The sequence below is a fragment of the Rhinoderma darwinii genome, chromosome 8, assembly GCF_050947455.1.
Source record: "Rhinoderma darwinii isolate aRhiDar2 chromosome 8, aRhiDar2.hap1, whole genome shotgun sequence".
Classification (NCBI taxonomy): domain Eukaryota; kingdom Metazoa; phylum Chordata; class Amphibia; order Anura; family Rhinodermatidae; genus Rhinoderma; species Rhinoderma darwinii.
In genome coordinates this window covers 101,195,976-101,214,166 of record NC_134694.1, presented here as the reverse complement: position 1 = coordinate 101,214,166, position 18,191 = coordinate 101,195,976, and the positions used below count along the sequence as shown (strand labels likewise).

The 18,191-nt window shown below is 42.0% G+C and overlaps 1 protein-coding gene across 1 annotated transcript in view; it reads left to right on the top strand.

The window, feature by feature from the left end:
* The first annotated feature begins 4,592 nt into the window (after positions 1–4,592).
* The window catches only part of LOC142658798 (immunoglobulin kappa light chain-like), a 45,493-nt gene continuing 31,894 nt past the window's right edge, over positions 4,593–18,191 (top strand). Inside the window, exon 1 of the mRNA XM_075834413.1 lies at positions 4,593–4,841. The gene's annotated coding sequence lies outside the window, so the exon portion shown is untranslated. The remainder of the gene's footprint in view (positions 4,842–18,191) is intronic.

Sequence of the window (18,191 nt, the reverse complement as noted above, 5' to 3'; positions counted from 1 at the left end):
TGAAAGTCCCCTGAAGTTCTCCATCACAAACCTCGGACTTCCGGGGTCTGTGTCGGCAGCTCCGTAGAAATGAATGGAGCGCCGGTCGTGCTTGTGCCCATGCGTGACCAGCGCTCCTTTCATTGTTATTGAGCTGCGCAGACGCCGGAAGTCCGAGGTTTGTCATGGAGAAGTTCAGGGGACTTTCAGTCCCCCGTTCTCCCTATCGCTGCCAGCGATCACACATGTATCCCCTATCCTGTGGAGATCCTGTGGAGAGGGGATACATGTATTTTGTAGGACATACTGTAGGTCGCATTTTTGTTGGGAGGGGGGACGCTGTATGGCGTTCCCTACAGGGGGAGGGACGCTGTATGGCGTTCCCTATAGGGGGGTGGCTGTATGGCGTTCCCTACAGGGGGGGAGCTGTATGGCGTTCCCTACGGGGGGGGGGGAGCTGTATGGAGTTCTCTACAGGGGTGGGGTCTGTATGGCGTTCCCTACAGGGGGGGCTGTATGGCGTTCCCTACAGGGGGGGCTGTATGGCGTTATTTACAGGGGGGCTGTATGGCGCTATCTACAGAGGGGGGGGGGCTGTATGGCGTTAGCTACAGGGGGGGCTGTAAAAAAGGCACTATCTACAAGGGGGGGGGGGGTTGTGTGACACCCAGGGGAGGGGGGGCCCCAGTCAAAAGTTTGCTATGGGGCCCAGTCTTTCCTAGTTACGCCCCTGGTGCATTATAAGAGTGTAATATACAGCACGAGCAGGCTGTATATCTGAATTGTCAGTTTTTGCTATGGCTAAGAGGCTACTTGCAGGAACAGGACAAAAAATATTTGCTTCTCATTAAAGCCATTTGGTTTCCAAGTTTTGGAGAGGGGAAAAAAATCCATCTGTTTTCCCCACAGAGAAGAGCCTGTTTATACATTTTCTTCACAACATATACAGAATTGTTCCAGATGTACTCACTTCCTGAGATGTTTTTCTTTTTTTACCTCGAAGAAACTTGAAGCATCTTACAGTACGTTACAATAAGATTGGGGAAAAAGAAACATTTTCTTCAAATAAAGACTTACCAAATATATACAGTATAATAAGAGGATCCACATGGGATAAACTTTTTAGGTGCTTGAGCATATTTATGTACTTGCTAATTTCTAGGGACACTTTATTCGTGCAGATGTGAATGCCTAGGATCTTGAGGTCATATACAAATATCATACTTACCTACTTGAGGAAGAAATTCAGCAAAGTGTTCAGACATAGGCCCTGTTCACATGGAGCTTTTTTGCTCTGATTTTGACCCGGAAACCGTGTTCGAATCAGCGCCAAGGACCCAGGAGCCGTTTTTTTCCCGCACGCGATTTTAGTCGCTTGTGGGAAAAAAAAGCGACATGCTCTTCCTTCTAGCGGTTCCGTCTCACTCTCCCATTGAAATCAATAAGAGGCAGAGAAAGCGTCTCAATGGCCGCAGCCGAAAAACACCACGAAAACCGTGCGCACTAGCCATTAGAACCCACACTCCTAATCTTTTTAGGAAAGTACACAATTTGCATTTACAATTAAAGGGGTTGTATGAGATTAGATTTTTCATTGCCAAGGTTGTCAATGGTCTGTGACTGGTATTGCAGCTCAGCCAAATTCAAGGGAGTGGGATGGAGCTGCAGTACCAGACACAGCATATGAAAAAGAGCGGCACTTTTTTTGGGAAAAAAAACCAAAGCTTTATTTATAATCTCAGGCAATTCTAGAATCCATTAAGGAATTGCTACTTCCAGACCAGTCGCCAACTGTAAATGTTGTGGTAGTCAACTTATAACTCTACGAAAAGTTAAGCTAACTTCATTTGGGCATTACTTTCGTTTGAAACATTCTGCTGAAAATATGCTCCAATACAAAAGCATATGTTTGCCATTGACACAGATAAAAATAAACATGTACTTTGTATAGTTTTTTCATTTTTTTCTTATTAGGTTGTATTAAAATTAGTCAACTATGGGATTACTTTTCAATATAGTTGAAGCAATGTTATACCAGTGTCGATTGGCCAAATGTCTGGCAAAAGGGACACTTTTTCGGCATACTTTTGGCTAATGAAAGTTTATGGTCAGGTTAGACTTATGCATTGGGAGGATTTTAGGGGATATACAGTAAAAAGAATGTGAACCTAGACTTAGCGGCTTCATAAGGAATTTTGTAGATGCGGTAGGAAATGTTTTTTTTTTTTTGTTTGACCTTTTTACAACATTTGCCCTTTTGATCAAGTATTTACAAAGTTATTCAGGTTTTTATGTACTAAAAAATGGTATTCAAAGTTAAACATAAGCATAAATAATTATAAAGTTTCAGCCTCATGCACTCGGTGTTTGCTTTTTAATTCGGTGAAACGGAATAGCATTGCGCACCATGTTATGGCCAAAGTTCTGTTTTACTGATTAAGTTTTCATCTAGAATCAGATCTGTATAATTAATTTCAATAGGGCTATATATACCACTGTGATAAAAGCATGCAGAGCCTGCTCAACCCAAAAATTTACTATTTATTATTAATCTATTTATTTTTTGGGATTCTCAAAACATAAAGCACTTCAACTTAAAATGCAGGAAGAACCTTTGAAAGTGAAGAAGTCGAAGGAAGAGACCCCTGAGGCTGTGTTCACACGACCTATTTTCAGACGTAAACGAGGCGTATTATGCCTCGTTTTACGTCTGAAAATAGGGCTACAATACGTCGGCAAACATCTGCCCATTCATTTGAATGGGTTTGCCGACGTACTGTGCAGACGACCTGTTATTTACGCGTCGTCGTTTGACAGCTGTCAAACGACGACGCGTAAAAATACAGCCTCGTCAAAAGAAGTGCAGGACACTTCTTTGGACGTTTTTGGAGCTGTTTTCTCATAGACTCCAATGAAAACAGCCCCAAAAACGGACGTAAAAAACGCAGCGAAAACGGCACAAAAAACGCCGCGAAAAATGCGAGTTGGTCAAAAAACGTCTGAAAAGCAGGGTCTGTTTTCCCTTGAAAACAGCTCTGGATTTTCAGACGTTTTTGGTCACTACGTGTGCACATACCCTAAGGGTATGTGCACACACACTAATTACGTCCGTAATTGACGGACGTATTTCGGCCGCAAGTACCGGACCGAACACAGTGCAGGGAGCTGGGCTCCTAGCATCATAGTTATGTACGATGCTAGGAGTCCCTGCCTCTCTGCAGGACAACTGTCGCGTACTGTAATCATGTTTTCAGTACGGGACAGCAGTTCCACGGAGAGGCAGGGACTCCTAGTGTCGTACATAAGTATGATACTAGGAGCCCGGCTCCCTGCACTGTGTTCGGTCCACTACTTGCGGCCGAAATACGTCCGTCAATTACGGACGTAATTATTGTGTGTGCACATACCCTAAGAGGGATATATAAACCATTATTAAGCGCAATGGGTAATTTTTATATTGTTTGACATTAAGTTTTTGATCTTTTTAATTGGTTTAATACATAACATACAACTTAAATACAGTCTTATTAAAATCCAAAATGTGTCAAAAATATGTGGGTTATTCTTTCAAGAGCTTCAAATTTGTGTTAAAATGATAAAACTATAAACAGAGAGAGGAATATATTTCATGATCCGCAGGTATATAAGAAATAAATAGATGAATTTTAGTATTGAACTAAATGGACCAACCAAGAATCACCACCAAGTCCTGACCTTGGAGACCTTGGCTGCAGGGAGGGGTTTACTGTTTAAATACAAGGAATTATGTACCAGGTATGTATCTCATACACATGTACAAGATGGATATAGATAAACAATGATGTTTCCAATGAAGGTGTTCAAGGATATGACATTTTACAGTGTATATAAGCGGGTTGAAGCACACCTAGTGTTATGTTATTTTACACATTCAGTTTTTATATGTTTTTCGAGCACCCTCTTTGTGACTGACGGATTCTACATCCACCCAAAGCTCTCTCCTTTCTCCATGTCCATGATGGGCAGCACGTTGGCTCAGTGGTAAGCACTGTTACCTTGTAGCACCGATGTCCTGGGTTTGTTAATTCTCCCTGACTTTGCGTGGGTTATCTCCAGGTACTCATTTTCCCACCAAAAACCTACTGATTGACTCTCTACAAAATTGGCTCCATTGTGTTTGAAAGGGGTTCATATATTTTCTAAGTATAAAGTGCTATTGTCGTTTTCAGATAAAACTGTACAGTTTAAAGAACTCTTTGTGACCTTATTTCGTCACATTTTACGGAAGTATGGATTAAAACCGTAAAATAAGAACAACGTATAATATGGGACGTTCTGTGCTGAAAAAGCTGAATATGTGAAATAGATCTGTACTACACTTCCTTATACATCTAAGAATAGTTCATTAATGAATGTTCCCATTTAATAGTGTTGGTTAGCTGCACAGTATGTTTAAAGACTTCCTCATTGCCGTCTCTTTTGTGCAGAGGATATGAATGAGTCAGTCATAAATGAAGAATCAGCAGTCCTTCTTTTCAGACCTGCAGCTGTGAGTGTTACCCTTTCACTTCTTCCGTTACCAGGATCGTTCTTCAAATCTTCATTTTGCGTCATACTTTAGTTTATCCAGTTATGAATCAGTTAATTTTTTCATTTTCTTTTTGCAGCTGGTAATGTTGTCTGGCAATGCTTGCCGGATCCTGACCCCGGTATCTTCCGTTCTTATACTTTGCAGTTGTGTGTGAAAAGAAAACTGAGGGAGAGAACTTCCTATGGGCCAAAAGCTAATGCTAATAGTGATAGAAATGTTATCTCTCTGTTCTGAGGCTGGGATCCAAGATGAGAAAAAGCCTGCCAAAAAGTTCTACTCTTTTGAACACTGAGTGAGTTGAAATATATTTGTTTTATGTGAGCCTCCCCATTAATAACTCTTGTAGAACAGTGGATTTATATCTGCAGCATCAACAAATAGATTTTAGGTGATCTGTTGGTTTCCTTTTTTTGCATATGGACAACCTTTCAACTGTGTTTGGGTTCAATGAGATCCAGTAAGTGCACAGATAGAGATTAAACTAAACCTCCACCGTTCAGGACTTATATTAAAGGGGATTACCCATTTTAGACATTTATGGTATCTACCATGAATGTCTGATAGGTCAGGTCCTGAACTGTGGGGTGTCCTATTAGGAGTACAGGGATCCCATGACCCTCGATGCACCAGGTTAGGCAGCTGCCGCAACCGGAAGAAGATTGAAGGGACAAGTGTTTCCCTCCATTAAAGAGGCTCTGTCACCAGATTAAAAGTGCCCTATCTTCTACATAATCCGATCGGCGCTGTAATGTAGATAACAAGTTATGCACAATTTTAGATTTATGTTTATTCGTTTCTTAATAGACAACTGGGCGTGTTTTTACTTTTTTACCAACTGGGCGTTGTAAAGAGAAGTGTATGACGCTGACCAATCAGCGTCATACACTTCCCTCCATTCATTTTTAGCAGTACTCGCAACACAGTGTGATCTCGCGAGATCACGCTGTGCAGTTACATACTCCCACATTAACTTTACCGAAGTATCTTCAGAGTCAATAGACATCACCTCCAGCCGGGACGCAATGTCTATTCACACTCCCGACACTTTGGTAAAGTTTCTGTGAAGGACATCACAGCGTGATCTCGCGATATCACGCTGTGCTGTGTGAGCAAGTCCCCAATGAATAGACATCGCGTCCTGGCTGGAGGTAAAGTTAATATACTTCGGTAAATAGTTCGGTAAATATACTTCGGTAAAGTTAATGTCGGAGTATGTGACTGCACAGCGTGATCTCGCGAGATCACACTGCGTTGCGAGTACTGCTAAAAATGAATGGAGGGAAGTGTATGATGCTGATTGGTCAGCGTCATACACTTGTCTTTACAATGCCCAGTTGGTAAAAAAGTAAAAACACGCCCAGTTATCTATTAAGAAACTAATTAGCATAAATCTAAAATTGTGCATAACTTGCTCAATATGTATCTACATTACAGCGCCAATCACATTATGTAGGAAATAGGGCACTTATAATCTGGTGACAGTGCCTCTTTAAAGTCTAGGGCGTTATGGAAACAACTGAACTAACTTGATGTTCATCATACTTATTTTCTCTGGTAGACAAGCGCATGTCACAATGTACTGTCTTTTAAAAGTGAACAATGAAATACTGATACCACCACATTGTAAGCAGCTAGACTATTTGCAGGTGCCTATATGATGTACTAGGCTGTGAAAAACAGGTCTTTTTATAGGACCCAACACAAATTGAGGAAGAGCAAGAATAATGATTAGCAGGTACATAAGTTCTATTTAATGGATTTTTTTAAATTCAATGTTTATTGTGTTTTTAAGCACTTTTTAAATTGACTTTTATTAAAGTTAACTTTTTCCGAAACAGCTTTTATGTATTTTGTATACATAGAAGCTCTATCGTTCTCTCTCAGCCGATTCCGTTATTTGAGCTGAACTGACGGCTTGGCTGGGAGCGCGTCCTGCGTGTCTCTGGCACACAGGATCCAGCTAATATCGATGACATCTCAGTTGTATTGCAAAAAGTAAAAACATTTTTTCATCAAAGTCAATTAAAAAAGTGCTTAAAAACACAAAAACATTAATTTAATTTAAAAAAAAACCTTCGAAAATTTACATAGCCTATAAATTGCACTTGTTTTACAAAACTAGGAGGGAAGTAATCACATTTATCATGGCAGCCGTGATAAGCACTGTGTACCTTTACGGACATGTCATGAACAGGTACATCCATACTGTCATAGTGAATACTGCATAACGTCTGCATTGCCTGTATAATCCATATGAAGGTGTAGAAAGTCTTCAACAACCTTAAACCTTGATTGACTGGAGGCAAGTTGTAATGGTTTATAGAATTCAGAAAGCGAGAAGCTGAGATATCAGTAAGTGCAGAAAATTAAAGGGCGTTTAAGAATAAATGTAATGGAAGAACGAACAGAAAGATTAATGTGTTTGTAAATTACGGTAAATGAGGATGCAATTTACATTTGTTTTAAAAAAGCCGAAAAATGTAAATGTACTATATTTAATGTGTAAGTGGAAACTACATTGCAAGCTTTCCCTATTCTATGGCTTTCGTGTAGAGGCCATAAAGACCTAAAAGCCCTTTGTTTTTTGTTTTGTCCATTAAAATTATTTAACCCTTCAATGACCACCCACTTTTGTCGGCGGGCGTTGAAGGTCCTTAGTCTATAGCATCGTTTTTTGGCGAGGCTGTAGAACAGGATAAGGAGCTCTCCACTGAGCACTCTTTCTTTAAGCAGGATCTATTACTAACAGCTCCTGTTCTTAGCGACGACTCCTAGGTATGGCCGGAAACGGAGGAACCTCTGATCCCGGGCTTTTAACCCTTTGATCGCCATGGTCCGTGACCGCCGCATGATCAAAGGGGACTCCCCCCTACAGTTGTGTTACCGGCTTTCCTGGTGACCTTATCATAGTAGGAGATTTTAAAAAAAAAGATTAAATATAAATTAATTAAAAAATTATTATTCTAATATGATTATTTAGTATAAAATAAATTTTATTGTGAATACTAAACATAAAAAACCTACACATACTAGGAATGCACACCACCGTAATAACCTAAGAAATTAATTTACCAGGTTATTTTGTGTAAAACCAGAACAGTGTAAAAAATAAAATGCTGAAAAATCTATATTCACATCAAAACACAAATTATATAAATGACAGAGTAAATTATTTTTACCCCCAAACTGTGTCGAAAACAAATAAAAATTTATCCCGCAAAAAACTAAGCCTCATATGGCCATGTCAATTAAAAAATAAATATTGCTGCTAAAATGTAGAAAGGCAAAAACAAATAAATTGAGCTGGTCGTGCCCATTCAGGTCTGGTCATTAAGTGGTTAAATAGAAGCCACTAAAATCAGGAACCAGTAGTACCTTTATTTTTACAGCCGATATTGAGGTTTTACAAACAAGGTAAAACAGTACATAAACTATATGTAAAAGAATACCAATGTTGGACAGCCAGTTGAGGCTCATGAATTGGCAATATACTACAGTAGAGAATCTTGGTTTAGCAATCTGTCTGAAATCAAACTATGCAAAGCTATAGGGAATCCAACCACAGTCATGCATTAATACAACAGAATAATCCGAGGTGCATGGGCTATCTATGTTTAGGCTACTTTCACAGTAATTTGTACAGAAATCTGGATGGACAATCTGCAGCATTTCCACAACGTGTAAAAGTGATTTTCATTATGTGGAGTGGACAGGCAGAAAATGGAAAACCCACATCAATGAGCACATTAATTATGTAAAGAAGGGACTTATGTCTCATGGCGTATCTGCTAATTTTTCTACGGTACATGGGAAAAATTCTCCTAGTGACCTAAAAATGATGGGAATTTGCAAAGAGGAGATATACTTATCTCTTCTCTCCGCCGTCAAAGCTGATCCCGGCATTCAAAGCACTAATGAGAAGGGGGTCTCCCCTTTGATCGCATCCATCACAGGAAATCCCTGTGATGTGATCGATGGCTTTACTTGGTATTGAAGGACCCGAGGGGATAGGATATGTCCTATTTTACTGCGTGCCATGGATTCCTCCATAGACTCTAGTCTATGGGGGCCTCCATGACAACGCGTCCAGCACGGGTGCACGTCGGACGTGAAAAACTTTCGTTTTTCACGTCCGAGGTTGCCGACGCACTGAATGTAGCCTTACAGTAAAGAAGGCTTTTCTTCCCCTTTCTGGTACTTGGTCTGAACTACTGAACCTCTTCACCATGCACTGAATTGCTGCTTGGTCTTTCACTTAGATATTTGCAGTGGCCATGCTATGCAATTAATCTTATCATCGGCCTTGAAGATGTGATAGCAACCACCTGATGCTTTATTTTCTCACGCCACTCGGGGGAGGAGGCTTTTTGAAAGGCAGGGGTGTCATGTCTGCATTCTCAGGACATTGCCTAGAACACCGACTGCGTCAAAACGTAAGATTGTTTTTGCAATTTTGGGACAACTACCCATTAGATAGAATGTGAATTATATTGTGAACCTAGTGTACATTCAATGAAGCTGTTAAGGATCTGCCAGGCACAGCTTCTGTATCCACTCCCATAGGTAATCAGTCTGCACCTGCTTCTATGTCTGTGAGACTGACTCCATCTTCCACCACTCAGGATGGCAGGCTTAGGAGTGGGAGAGCCTATCACAGCCTGGCCAGACGGAGCTAGCTCCCGCCCTCTGTCTATTTATACCTGCCTTTCCTGTTCCTCCTTGCTTGTGATTCTTCTCGTTTTGTTTCCTGGCCTTGCTGCAGCTTCTTGAACCATTTGACCCTGCTTCATATTGACCCTGGCTTACTGACTACTCTCCTGCTCTGCGTTTGGTACCTCGTACACTCCTGGTTTGACTCGGCTTGTTCACTACTCTAGTGCTCTGCGTTTGGTACCTCGTACACTCCTGGTTTGACTCGGCTCGTTCACCACTCTTATTGCTCACGGTGTTGCCGTGGGCAACTGCCCCTTTTCCCTTGCTTCTGTGTACCCTTGTCTGTTTGTCTGTCGTGCAATTATTGAGCGTAGGGACCGTCGCCCAGTTGTACCCCGTCGCCTAGGGCGGGTCGTTGCAAGTAGGCAGGGACTGAGTGGCGGGTAGATTAGGGCTCACTTGTCTGTCTCCTTACCCCCATCATTACAGAAGCACACAGAATTTGCTGTGAAGTATCTGATCTGTTCTCTCCTGTAAACTGTTTAAATTCAATTCTTTTAATTTTTTCCATGGGATAGTTTACATCGTTCTTTTTATGTAGCCTTTCTTGGAATCTTCTTAAGTTTATCCATAGCCTAAAGATGTGTCATCAAACTCTGGCACCCTTGTTCACCTTGGAATAGCCAAGGTCGTTGGTTCATTTAGAGTGCACTCGATGAGTCTAAACATGTTAGCATGCATGCAAGTTTACAAGCAAAATATTAATAAATTGCTTTTGACATCACAACATATCATTTTCGTTGACACAGCTGCACAGTTCAGAAGTTTATACCAAAAAAGAGAAAAAAATTTAAGCTTACATTTTATATGCAGTTTGTAAAATTAGGTAATTGTCCCCCAGATAGATTATTGTTATGAAAACCCCATGTGACATCTGCAATGCTTTTCAAAGTCTAGGACAATTATCCGGATCCTGAAGGTGTCCTCCTATCTGGCTGGAAATGAACAGATCGGTGCCCATATTTTAGAATTTCCCACGGTTGAAATGATTAATTCTTTCTCTTAGCAATAGAATCCATATTCTGATGGAAGGAAGGAAGCTTAGCTGGGATGTTTATATGTTCTGTCCTGTCTGATACATCTTGGTATTTGTCCCAGTGACCGAAAATCTGGCAAGGGAGTCCCAAGTGGAGCATGAGAAAATCTCTTTAGACGGCATCTCCATCTGCCTTCCACATAACTAGAAGTTCTCAGTGATTAGTTCAGAATAAAGATGCAAGCTCCCATATTATAGTTTAAACCATGATTCATTTCTGGCATTTTTCTGTTAAGAAAGTAAAGTGGTGCATACAAAAGGTTATTCATGCTATGTGCCCTTTGTGATCTTTGTGGTCACCGCTACAGTGACTAGGAGTCACCAGCGCTATATATATATACATACACAGTTGAGTCACATTATTATGACCACTTCCTACTTTCGACGTCGTATGTGCGTAGCCCATGAAGGAAGTGATGTGTCGTGGGCTGGCTTGGTGGGTATATAAGGTGTGCGATAGGCTGTCTAAACACATATCACTCATTGTTGCCATGGGTAAAAGGGGCAATTTATCAGAGTTGCTAAAAAGGATGATTACTGGCTTTTGGGCCAAGGGTGGCAGTATTTCTCAAACAGCAAATGTTGGATGCTCTGCAGTCAGCACGGCCACAGATACTGGAGACAACCTACCAGCATCTTATAGAGTCACTCCGAGCCCGTCTAGCTGCTGTCCGTGCTGCACACGGCGGTTACTCTGGATATGAGCTGCTGGTCATAATAATGTGACTCGATTGTGTATATATAAGAGCTTTTTGGTACAACTTGGGATACCACAATGTTTTATATGTAGTTTGCCACAGGACATCATGCACACCCACTACATCATCTTTTTTTTTTTTAATTCTTTAATTTAAGTAATTTTTAATGTGAAATATAAACAGCACAATTTTTGGCTCAGCAAAGGATTACACATAGCAAAAATAAATTTAACAGGTAATGCAATGCTTAGAATAACCATGTATATGGACTAAAGAAGAGAAAGAAGAGGAGAAAGAAAGGCAGTCTCCTAAAGGAAAAGGAAGTGCCAGAGAAAAGAAAAATGGAATGTAACATATAATCACCATTGGATCTACTAGGAGGAAATAGATCTGAATTCAGTGGCGTTTTGGAAACGAATCCAGGGATACAAAGATGTAAGGAATTTATCATGATGCCTCTGAGAGAGGTGGTAAGATCCTCAATTCTCATAATCTCCTGTATTTTGTTAAACCACAAAAAAACGAAAGGAGGGGAAGTTTGTCTCCACCGGACAGGGATACAAGCCCTAGCCATATTAATCAGATGGCGAACCACTGAGCGTTAATAGGCTGATAAGGGTCTGTTGCAGAGATGCAGCAGGAACACAGCCGGTGATTGAGGCAAGACAAAATCTTCCCCACAAATGTACCTAGCACCCTTATTCGCTTCTTCCCACCCTCTAGGCTCTGTTCTCATTAGGGTCTGTTCCATCAGGTTCAGTTGCTTTTTTTTTTTTTCCAAGTATAGCTTAGTCTATTCTTTCCTTTAGACTAAAATGGAAACCTGACAAACCGATTATGAGTCAATAGGTCCAAATCGAAACAGATCCTTCATAAAAGTCATGGCCTCCTGTTATTTCCGTTAGTGTGAACAGAACCTTACCTGTCTCATCATACAGTAAGTTTAATATCAAACGTGCATGCCACAGTCTACATTATCACCTGAGCATTGCTGAACACTGTAGACAAGGGAAGTGCCATGTTCCTTCTGTATTAATCTAGTTTTTGGGGTACCTGCCAAATAAACGTAGCTCCCTGGCAATTCTAAAAAGAGCTTGTAGAGTAGAGTTTGCTTCCCTCCATCTTCTCTCTCGTGATTTGTGTCTCTACAAAGAATGTATGGCTGCTAATCATAGATAGGGTGGGGTATGGTTGACCAGCTGAGGGTGGGTGTAGATTGGAAGGGTTAATGCAGCCAATTTAGGGCACAAACCACTAGGGGAGGGTCAATATGATTTTGTTTTGGGGCTCCAGGTTTTGTGACGGCAGTTTTTTTTCTTACGAGCTGCCCAGAAAATGTCACAAAGGCAAAATATTGTGCAGTTTGCCCTTTCACTTGATTTTCTCTTTAGATTAAGGAATGCTTCCACCCAAAAATATATGAGTATATCAATATGTGTAAAGAAGATAATTGGAACGGAACACTAGCAATATAATATTAGGGGCACTATGGCTGATAATTTTGCATGGTAGCTGTGAAAGGCAATGTCTCCCAACCAGGGTTTCCTGTAACTCTGGGGTTCATTGGAACCTGTTCAGTGGTTCCCCAGAACATAGAAGCTGATTTCAGCCTGCCCAAGTTGCTTGGCAAAGCAGTCAACACATCTCATCCAGAACACAGAGCCAGACAAGACGTCTAGAATTTTTGACCTTCCTCAGCATCAAGCTTCTTTGGGGGTAGGATTGACAGGACTTCCCCAAAAGTAAAAACAATTTTTAGGTGTTCCCCCATGGTAATAAAATTGGGAACCACTGGTCTAAGGGATACTGTTGGTCCTGTTGTAGGTATAACAGTGCAGATATTCTTGCAGTGGCACGGAGATTATCATTGTTCTATGTATCCTCTTGCTGCCATTATTTTGGGGCACTATGGCTGGCAGTATTGTAGGGAACCTGAGGTTGACACTATATTATGGACAGTGTGGCTTACAAATGATACATACATACAGCATGCCTCATATTTGTTTGTTCTCCTGTCTTCGTACACTCCTGGTCAGACATAATTATTGATCGTTTGCTATAAGCTGTTACTAAACTTTTGCACTTTGCTAGACTTAATACCCATAACTATTAAATGAACAGGCGTTCCCAAGACTGGAAAAAGCATCTGTTTTATTGTTAAACATCTCACCCAGGAATAAAAGCTCCTGACCTTTTGTTGCCTAAGCAATTTGATACTGGTGCGTCCGCCTTCATATTAGTCACAATGCATCTGTTAAACAGATATGTAATTTAGAGACATTGATGTGAATGTTCACAGTTCGCCTATACATATGCAGCTGCAAATGACATAACTGAGAAGGTGGCGCTGGACAGATCTGAAACTTATAGACTGTGAACTTTCCTGATTTCTAGGAACACTCCCTAGACCACAATAGGAGATGATACTGTGCAAAGCAATCTGAGTAGGTCAGAGAAATGAGCTAAGGCTGCGGGATACATGCATTATTTTGTCAAAGGAGTATTCACCACTATATTAATGCATATGCAGCATGCACAGACATACAGATATATACATATGCACCTGACAGACAGAATCACCACCCCCATTGTAACGTGAATAAATAATGTCACCATACAGTGTACATATACAATGCTGCCATACTGTACACATAACTAATGCCACCAAACACATAAATAACACTCAACTCAATAAATCAAAGTAAACAGTCAACAATCTACATGTGTGGTAGTAGCATCTGTTCAATGTTTTGTGGGCACTGCCCGCTTTGTCAAGCACTTGATAAAAATGTTTTGTTTAAAAGTGTTGGACACTGTTTGAATATTATACCCTGTGTCACAAGGAAAGTTACAAGTTAAAGTCACATAAATAATGTGGTCATGCTTTTATTAATAAATAATTCTGCTATACAGTTCACAAAACACCTTTCATATAACGACAGCTAGAGCAATTACAATTTTTAACAGAATGCCCACAATAAACAGTGCCAACTGAGTGTCCCCTGAATATAGTAGGACTAGCAGTGTCCCCGGAGTTGCTGTGGCCGTAGGCGAGTGAAACACCGGCCTGAGTAAAAAGACTCATATGCGTTTCATATGCCAATCTTAATAAATTATTAATTAGAGTAAGATGCAACACATTTAGTAAGAGGCAAACGCTTCTTAAAAAATGTGTCACATCTTTCGTTTTGCCGTGTGCCACAATTATGGTGCATCGACCACGGCTGTGTGCCATTCATTCCCCCCTTCCCAACAGACAAAAAAAAAAAAAGAAGTCTACACACCTCACCGCTCCTCATCTCCCCTCCATGTCCCCTTAGGCTCCTTCAGAATGCCACAGCTCATACAAAGTCCTGACTCCGAGCAGCATCAGGGCCTTATATGCATCGGCCCCCTCATCGTCCTGGCGCTGCCCACCATATCTGTGGCCCCATCCCCTTTTAAAAACCACGGCCCTTTTCACTTTTGGGCACTTTTGTGAGTTTTCTATGCCAGAAAACTGGCGTAGAAAGGTTGATAAATTCCCTCCTTTGTTTTGTCGTCATCCTAGTATCCGTTCCTCCTTTCAGTGACTACCCTGCTCACATTGGCTATACACCACCTTGACCTACATTGCATAAGTTCAGCTCCCCCTAGTGGCGGCTGCTGGAAGAAATGCTTTTAAAGATTTCTTTAAAGACTGAGAAGTGAAAGGGTATGTTCACATGACCTATTTTCAGACGTAATTCTGGCGTTTTATGCCTCGAATTACGTCTGTAAAGACGGCTCCATTACGCCTGCAAACATCTGCCCATTGCCTGCAATGGGTTTTACGATGTTCTGTTCGCACGAGTCTTTATTTTACGCTGTCCAAATACAGCGCGTAAAATGTTTTTGGAGCCGTTTTTTCATAGACTATTGAAAACAGCTCCAAAAACGGCCGTAAAAAACGCAGCGAAAAACGTCTGAAAATCAGGAGCTGTTTTCCCTTGAAAACAGCTCCGTATTTTGAGACATTATTGACTCTGCGTGTGAACATAGCCTAAGTGTATTAACCATATAACCCCTTCCCCACACCTTTGTGTATGCCCATGTTAGGCTGCTAAAGAGTATTACAAGGAATAATATGTACAATTTATATCAAATATTTTTTTTTGCTCTGAACAGTACTGCCCTGAATGTGTGAGTTATATTCTTATAAAGTAAAAATAAACCTAAACCTTGTTGAAGTCTTAGGATATCCAAAGTCTTAGGGTATGTGCACACGGTAGCAGGCTCTTACGTCTGAAATGACAGACTGTTTTCAGGAGAAAACAGCTGCCTCGTTTCAGACGTAAAAGCAGCTCCTCCTCGCATTTTGCGAGGCTTCTCTGACAGCCGTAAATTTTGAGCTGTGCTTCATTGAGTTCAATGAAGAACGGCTCAAATTACGTCTGAAAGAAGTGTCCTGCACTTCTTTGACGAGGCTGTATTTTTACGCGTCGTCATTTGACAGCTGTCAAACGACAACACGTAAATGACAGGTTGTCTGCACAGTACGTCGGCAAACCCATTCAAATGAATGGGCAGATGTTTGCCGACGTATTGTAGCTCTATTTTCAGACGTAAAACGAGGCATAATACGCCTCGTTTACGTCTGAAAATAGGTCGTGTGAACCCAGCCTTAGGACAGCTAGGCTGGATTCTCATGGATTTTCCGCAGCGTTTCTGCTGCAAAATCCGCACATTGCTGCAGATTTTATCCTTTCTACCTTGAAAAGGGTGAAATCCACAGTGGACATGCAGAACAGAATGAGCATGCTCTGATTCTGTCCAGAAAATGTTCTACAATGTGGATGACATTTGTTCAGATCTCATCCACATGGCTGGGACTGTAACCCGAAGCAGATTTTCTGCAGCACTTCCATCCTATGTGAATTAAGCCTTACGGCCATAGAACTGCAGTGAGATGTATGATATACGCAGCCCACTGCAGACAGCACTGACACTTTTATGGGACCTGGTACCATTGCACAATTATCACTATCAAATAGGGACCGCACGGATGTGAAAATCACTTGACATTTCCTTTGCAGAACTTTAATTCTCATGGAAGTGGCATCTGCCCAACATAGCATTTGCTCTATACAGTAAAGTGTCTACTTCTACTGTATATTTAAGTGATATCTCCTATTCCAGCTTTTATTGCGGCGTATATGTTTCAATCCTGCATTACCGATCAGGAGTGCTATGTGCCGTAGCTTATATTCGAAGGTGGTAATAGCGCAAATAGTAATTCTTTTATTTGTAAAGCCACTTTTACGGTTGTCAGATTACATTTTTGGGTCTTCAATAAAAGCTGCGCATTAGGAAAATAGTAAAGTAGTAGCACCGGTGTTAACGTTGTTCTGATTTAATATAGTAAACACAGCAACAAGCTATTTTTTGTAGGAGGAATATGTTATTTTCTTAAGAAATATGTATTAGAATAGATAATTGGCAATTGAGGTAGTGAACACTAGATGGCAGTGTAGAAGCCGGTACAGCTGCTGTGACTTGCAAAAAGCAAAGACTTATTAAATCTCATTGAAGTCGGATGTGAGCGAGCATTATCACTTGCTGCAGAAGAAAGCGGCATTGATTCGAGAGTCAGTGGTTTCCTGACTGACTAATACATCAACTTCAATCTTCATTTAGCCTCTTGTATAACGTGTAATGCATTTGCAAAGACAATGCTACAATATCTAATGTGATACAAAAGTATCTATTCAGTTCTGATAAGTCCAGTAGGACCTGTCATCGCCTCAAAAGGTGCCATAGTGATAACCATTGAAATGACACAGGCAAATTGGGCATAAAACGACATTAACTGGTTAATCATACAAAATAAAACAAACAATACTTGATGTTAACTATCTTTCCACCCTTGAAATTAGCTTAGAAGGACAATTAGGCCATATTCACACGTGATATAATTTTTCCGCTGCAAATGTTGGTGCAGATTCGGGGCAATTACGGAACGACTCTGCACCAACATTTGCATATGTGACAGGTAATTTAGACGTTGCGGATATCACAGTGGACTTGCCGCAGATTTCAGTTTTTTCATTGCTAAGGCGAAATTCCTCTGCTTCTCCGCAACATAATGTGCATGCTGCGGAGGGGAAATTCTGCACCGCAGCCTGATTTCCGCACAGTTAATTTCCGCAACGTCTGAATTAAGTTTCCTAAAAATGTATAGAAACAAATGTAAAAAACGGCTGCTGCAGAATTCCACTGCGGACTGTCCACAGCGGAATTCAACAGCAACCGAACATGGCCTTAAAGGCATTGAATGAGATTAGGTCTGCTGTTTTTCCAGAAACAGTGCCACCCTTGTCCACAGCCTGTGTCTGGTAACACAGCTCAGCCCTATTCTTATGAATTGGACAGTTCTGCAATACTAGACACAGCCCATAGATATTAATCCAGAAGAGGCTGGACGCAGCCTGCAGGGCTTAAAGGGAAGCCTGCATGACCTCCCTGGTAGGGAAAGGGTTAATAGGTAAGGGAGAGTTCGAGGGAGAGTTAGGAGGAGGTGGAGGAGGGACAAGGAGGAGTCAGGGGGCCGTTCCTGAGCTTCCCGCTGTTTTCGGCATTGAGCCGGAAGCAGCGGGAGAAGTAACACAGGGAGAGACAAGCTCCCCGTTGCCCGCGCTACTCCCTATGTCGGAGGCATTATTATTACAGCGGCTGCGCGCCGCTGCTGTGCACCACGGTCCCGGATGGCTGGAGGAGACCGTGGCTGCATTAACTAGGATCCCGGACGCCGTTTCGCCACGTCAGGCCCGGCGTTCGGGGTCTGTTGCAGAGGACAGGCTCCCCTCCCCCGGCCCCCTTCCTAGCCTTACTATGGCGGCGGGGGGGGGGAGTCGGCAACAACCGCTCCTGATCGGAGCAGGCAGAGAGCGTTGCCGGGGGTGACGGCGACTCAGGCCGGGTCGACCCGTCCCTCCCGGCGGTCCCGACCTCCAGAGCGCCTCAGTCCTGAGGCAGTCCCGCGGACACGGCGTCGCAGAGGGAGCCCGATCACGGACGCTGCAGGCCAGGCAGCTGGGAGGACCGCCCCTTCCCAGGCCCTGCGTCCTGGCAGGAATCCCAAGCCGCGACGGGGTCCGGCGGTATGCAGGGAGTCGCAGGCCGGGCTCCCTGTCACCCCTCCCCCATCGGATGGAAGATTCGGAGGACAAGGTACGGC